The sequence below is a fragment of the Sorex araneus genome, chromosome X, assembly GCF_027595985.1.
Source record: "Sorex araneus isolate mSorAra2 chromosome X, mSorAra2.pri, whole genome shotgun sequence".
In the NCBI taxonomy this organism is placed as follows: Eukaryota; Metazoa; Chordata; class Mammalia; order Eulipotyphla; family Soricidae; genus Sorex; species Sorex araneus.
This window is the reverse complement of record NC_073313.1, coordinates 79,148,873-79,154,872: the sequence shown is the minus strand read 5'-3', so window position 1 is coordinate 79,154,872 and position 6,000 is coordinate 79,148,873. Positions and strand designations below refer to the sequence as shown.

Sequence of the window (6,000 nt, the reverse complement as noted above, 5' to 3'; positions counted from 1 at the left end):
GGGCCCCTGGCGAGGCCAGACGCCACCCCCCGCCCCCCCGCCCCTCTTTGTTGCTCCCACAGCCCCTGCCTTGGCCGTGGCTGCCTGCAGTGACTCGTGACTCCCAGCAGCCTCGAAGGCTGTGGCGAGAGGCAAGTGTGTGAGTCCCGGGGTGGGGCGGGTGACCCGGGCTCGCCCCCCCACACCCCCACCTCCAGCTCCCGCCCTCCATCCTCTGCACCTCCCGCTGAGATCAGCCCTCTGGGGGCCACCACCCCGCAGCCCCCTTCCCCCGCCCACCCCCTAGCTTCCCCGAGGGGGTGGCAGTGGCGGCAGGGCGGCTCCCGAGAGCTGGGCCCGTGGGGTGCGCGCCCCCCCGCGCCGCGGCCCCCGAGCGGCTCCCGCGTGGAAGCGTGCGCGCCCCCCGCACCGCAGCCCCGGCGGGCAGAGCGCGGGTTGGCGCGCGCCCCGCCCCGCCCCGCGCCCTCCCTCCCTGCCTCCCCCCTCTGTCCCTCCCTCCCCGCCTCCCCCGCGCGCCCCTCCTCTCGCGCCCCTCCGCGCCCTACATCCCCCGCCCGGCCGGCCCGTGGCTCAGTCGGTGCAGCGGCGGCCGCCGGCGGGAGCGCGGCGCGGGCCAGCATCCCAGCCGTAAGCCCGCTTTCTCTCGGCGCGGGGTGCGGGGGCCCGGCGGGGGGTGCTGAGGGGGGGGTAGGGCGCACCGGTCTGCAGCCGCCCGGACGGCGGACGCGGGCGGGGGAGTCCCCTCGGGGGCGTGCCTCGGGCGTTCACCCTGCCTGGGAGTCGGGGCGCCGGGAGGTGGTGGGCTGGGGGAGCGGAAACGGGCTGAGGGGGGGGCTCTCTTTTTTTTTTCGTCCATGAAACGGCGGGGAGGGAGTGCGTGGGGACCCTCGGTTTTGTGCCCCCGGGTGGCGGGCCTGGGCGGGGGCCCGTGGTGGGACGGGGCGGGGGGCACCCTCGGTAGCTCTTTCCACCAGGGGAGTTTGGCTCCGGGGGGGCGGGGTTGCGGGGAGCCGGTGAAGGTGAAGTGGGAGCCCCCCCTGGATTTTCCCGAAGGGCAGGGACGGTGGGGCCGTGAGGGGGTGGGGGGCCCTGCGGTGGTTCGCGCGACGCGGTAGGGGTGGGGGATGGGGATGGGAGGGTGTGTAGGTGAGGGGGGACGTGCGCCAGGATTTTCTCGAAGGGGAGGCCGTGAGGGGTCACAGGAGGGGAAGGGTCGGCTGGAGCGGGGGAGGGGGGAAGGCAGTGGGTGGGGAGGGGGAGGGCGGATTTCAGCTCTGTGGGGAGCCCTTGGAGGTGGGTTTTCAAAACTGCAGGGTGTGACCTTCCCGTCTTGAACTGCGTGCGATTCCTACGAGGTGCCGTCTGTTCTGGGCTTGGAAGGAGAGATTTCTGCTTTCGAAGTTTCTCATCCTTTCCTAGCGGTCCCTTCTCAGTCACTAGCCCAGGGCTAGGCAGAGATTTGGAAAATCAACCAGAATGGACTGAATGTGGGTCGTGTTCAGCGCTGGGTTTTCTGTATTGGGGTGGGGGGGCGCGGATTGTGTGCGTTTCTCAGGCTGGTTTTGCTCGTCCTTTGCAATTTAAAAAAATCACGGTCCTAGGAAAACCCACTGGGAAAAGAAGAGAACAGGCTTATTAGGGGATTCCAAAGATTTGTTTAATGAATTTTCCGAAGGGCAAGAGACATGTTGTAGTATTTTATTTGGCTTTCAGAGGAGTAACGTGAACGTATGCCTTGGCGTGAAGTCCTTAATATTCATTTAAATTATTCCAACGAGATGATCTGAGGCGCCTTTGGTTTGGATTTGGAATAGATCCAGGTTTTCTAATTGGAGCCATCATTTTGTAATTGCCCGTAATTCTTCCCTGGGTTATCAGATCTGTGGCTAGCGAGTAGAGCAGCAGGAATACTGGATTTTGCCTTATCTTGATTAAGACAGATTTAAGGTAAATTTTAGGTTGCTCCTGGAAAGTGCAGAGATTTGCAGACTAGCATCCATTTAAAATACAGGCCCCTTGAAATTTGGCAGAGGCATTTCTCCCCAGCTCATGGCCAGGAACCCAACCCTCCCCATCCTTCATTCTATAGGAACAAGAGCTCTGGGATGGTTGTTAGCTTTGCCTTTGGAAACTCACATTTGCTTTAAGAAGAATACATACTTTAAAGGCCTTAGTCCTTTCATGTGGTGAGGCTATACATGCTTTTCCATTTTGGTTGCATACGGTTCCAATCTAATTTTTACCTTCAGTCTATACTGAAATGCTTCTTTAACATTTTAAAGAGCAAATATAATCTTTATGCAACAGGAAAGTGATCAGATAGATAGCTTATGATTTTGTATAGCCCATCTCACAATTAAGTATACGGATCATAGAGATTCTTTAACCTACAAAGTTTTAAAATTTTAATCTGTCAATCTCATTGAAATCCTGGAGAATTATTTTTTAACCAAGCCTAGATTTTTGACTGAAAATTTTTTAAAATTAGTGTGAGGCTTAACTTAGTAAAATTCCTCTTGTGTGGTGTCAGTGCTTTGAAGCTAATTGAATATGTACCAAGTTAATGGAGCACTGAAATCAGATAATTATTGCCTATTTATTCACTGGAAATGTTTATGTAAAAATAGATTTTTGGTTCTCAGAGATTGACAAAAATACATTTTATAAATTAACTCTACTTAGTCAACACTATTGTGTTTACTATTTCTAATGCTAATGTGATACCCATTCTACACACAGGCAAGTGCTAGAAAATAGTATTTTGAAAGTCCATTTAAATCTGCTTCGTGTGTTTCTCTCATGAATAGGATGTGGGAAGTGGTAAAATCTTTCACAGAGAGAAGCATGCCAAAGGGTGGTGGACCTGAAATTTCTCCAGACAAAAGGAGTAACTGGAGTGTCACTTACCCAGCTTTTTGAGAATCATTGTTGCCTTACAGCACTGGGGGAGGGTTGAGAGATGAAGACTTTTAAAACTCAACAAGAACATGATTGAATACGTTTCTAAATATCCCTGAAGAATTTTGCTGACATCCATTTATTTGCAAAATGATTTGTTACTTGTCTTTGTGGAATAAATTGACCCTCGTCCCTAAAGTTGAGACTTTTTTTTTAAATGGATCTGGAGGAATGGAAGCTAACCTTTTTGGGAGGGGTCCCTGTTTTCCTGTACTCCACCTAGGGGTTCCCTTCTTGCAGGCGCCCCACCCTCTTCCCCTCTCTGGTGTCAGCAACATTAGCTTTTATAACCTTGTGAAAGTAGAACAAATGTTCATGCTTGCTTGAACTTTTCAGACCTTATCTTTCTGGCTGCTCTCCCCCAACTTTTGCCTTCAGTATCTCTCCCCCCTCCCCTCGTTAATTGAACTTTCCAGTTGTTTGGATTAGGGAGTAGACTAATTCTTTTCTTGTAAAAGATCTTTTCTTTCAGCTTCTGTTGGAGGAGAGCAAAGAAAGATTTTTTTGGTCAAAGGAGTACCTAATTAAGTAGAATGCATGGCCATTCACTTATTCAACAAATGTCTACTGAGTCCCTGCGTCTGTTGGAAGGATACAGATGCAGGGATTCCCGAATTTGAAATGGCTCCTTTTTTTCTGGTGCTGGTAGTAAAAAGAAAAATTGTAAAATTGTGGCTCAACAGCTGCCTAGTGTCTGTTAGATATCAAGTGTCTGCCTAAAACTTTATTAAGCCTGGTTCATTAAGCATGCTTCGGCCATGCAAATTATATGCTATTTTCCCTGGTAAAATATAAATTACATTATATTTTACCAGGGAATTGCTAATACATTCCATCTCACCTTCCTAAATAAAGGTGTGTTTTTTCATTCAGGGAAAGAGGGTTTATGCCTCACTTCAAAGTCTATAAGCTTTTGAACAATAAGACAAATTTTATATAAAGTTGATAGGATACTGAAATTTCTTGGTTTGAGTTTGATGTTGGCTTCACTGAATGGAGTGGTGAAAGCAGATGGCCAGCACAGCTTCCCTTCCTGTGACTTCACACATCCTTGGACAGGATATTATCCTGTCCCAATTATATTCCTGTGGATAGCTTTGGATTATGAATGAAAATAATGGGTGTTGGAGCCAAGTGGAACAAGTAGTAGTAACTAACATCCTGGATAAATGTTTGGCCGTTGTAGGGATACATCCTGAGTTTTGAGAAATACCTTGTTCCTACATAGTGCTAGACTGTTGTTTTCTTTTTTTTTGGCTTTTTGGGTTACACCCGGCGATGCACAGGGGTCACTCCAGGTTTATGCACTAAGGAATTACTCCTGGCGCTGCTCAGGGGACCATATGCGATGCTAGGAATCAAACCCGGGTAGGCCGCGTGCAAGGCAAATGCCCGACCTGCTGTGCTATCGCTTCAGCCCTAGACTGTTGTTTTCAAATGAGAGAACTTTGGGGTCAGAGAAGTAGTACAGGGGAAAGGCCTTATATAAGACCAACCCTAGATTTATTCCTGACACCACACGTGGTTCCCCTGAGCAACCAGGGGTCACTCCAGAGTGAAGAGCCAGAAATAACCTCTGAGCACCACCAGATGTAGCCCCAAAACAATAACAACAAAACTGAGGCGACTTCGCCCTGCAGGTGACATCGAGCAATGCCTGTTTGGTTCTCACAGCTTGGGGTGTGGCATACTATTATTGTCTTGTGGGCAGAAGACATGGATGCAATACCACAAAGAAAATTTCTCCAACCCAAAATGTCAATCAGTGTTGAGGTAGATATAATTTCCTCTCTAAAATGGGTTTCACAGAGTCAAGAACCATAACCTTGTCTTTCTGACTCTCTTCCTCTCCTCTTGATGTTATGATGACCAGGCCTCATCCACAGGCTCGATTGTGGTGTTGGGCCCTGTGGGGCTCACCGGGGATCACCTACCAGGTTGCAGTGCTCACATATACAGCCAAGGGGCCACTGGGGTGGTATTCATCTTTTTAGTTCTGATGCTCACACACAGTCTATTATCACATTTGTTGGATGTCACATTTCCTGGCCATGTTGCTCGTACATGTTTTTAGTTGTGCTGCTCTTTGAAGGGGCTCACACCCCTTTACTTGTGGTGCTTGAACACATCTGACTGGAAATCACTTATAAGGCAGGTACTCTAAGCTACTGATCTGTCTATGTAGCTGTACCTCCAGAAGAAATGTGACTGATGAGTAGCTGAGTTCATTGTATTAGTCTCTAAGAAGACTAGTTATGCTTTATGATAGGAATAATTAGAAGAGTCATACTATCTTCTCATTTGTTACTTGTTCTGTGCCAAATATGTATTTGTGTGTGTATATACACGCTGCTGACTCAGGTTCGATTCCTCCGCCCCTCTCGGAGAGCCCGGCAAGCTATCGAGAGTATCTCGTCTGCAGAGCAGAGCCTGGCAAGCTACCCGTGGCATATTCGATATGCCAAAAACAATAACAACAAGTCTCACGATGGAGACATTACTGGTGCCCACTCGAGCAAATCAATGAGCAACGGATGACAGTGATACAGTGATATATATATATATATGTATATATATTTATAATTTTGAGTTCCTAAATGAGGAATAGGACTCAGAGGGAAAGTAACTTGCCCCAGGTCTTATAGATGAGCAAGGTTGGCAGTATACCTCAAATGAAGGTTGTTTTCCAACTCAGAACTTAGGTTCTCAGCACATCACCATATTGTCTCCCTTGTGGCAGGATCCACTCAAATCTTACTTAACATAGTTAAAATTACTATGTGTCCTATATACCACTGAGCCTGCTGGAGAGTAATTAAAACCATGAACATTACATTTGATCACTCTTGCAGTCAAGTGTCCGGGAAAGTGAGGAAGAGGAAAGAGAACCAGTATGACTTGAGGCCTACCGTAGTTCCAGAAAATTCACTAGTTGAATTGATACCCATTCTGTAGTTGGATCCTCACAGCATGGTAGTTCCGATGAATATTTAACATATATTACAATTAAGTCTTATCTAAGATTGCAGATTAAAAAGTGGA

At 48.6% G+C, this 6,000-nt stretch overlaps 1 protein-coding gene across 2 annotated transcripts in view; it reads left to right on the top strand.

Annotated features, from left to right (window-relative positions):
* Positions 1-481: 481 nt before the first annotated feature.
* The window catches only part of FHL1 (four and a half LIM domains 1), an 83,489-nt gene continuing 77,970 nt past the window's right edge, over positions 482-6,000 (top strand). For both annotated transcript variants that reach the window (XM_055120927.1, XM_055120926.1), the window contains exon 1: positions 482-627. The gene's annotated coding sequence lies outside the window, so the exon portion shown is untranslated. The remainder of the gene's footprint in view (positions 628-6,000) is intronic.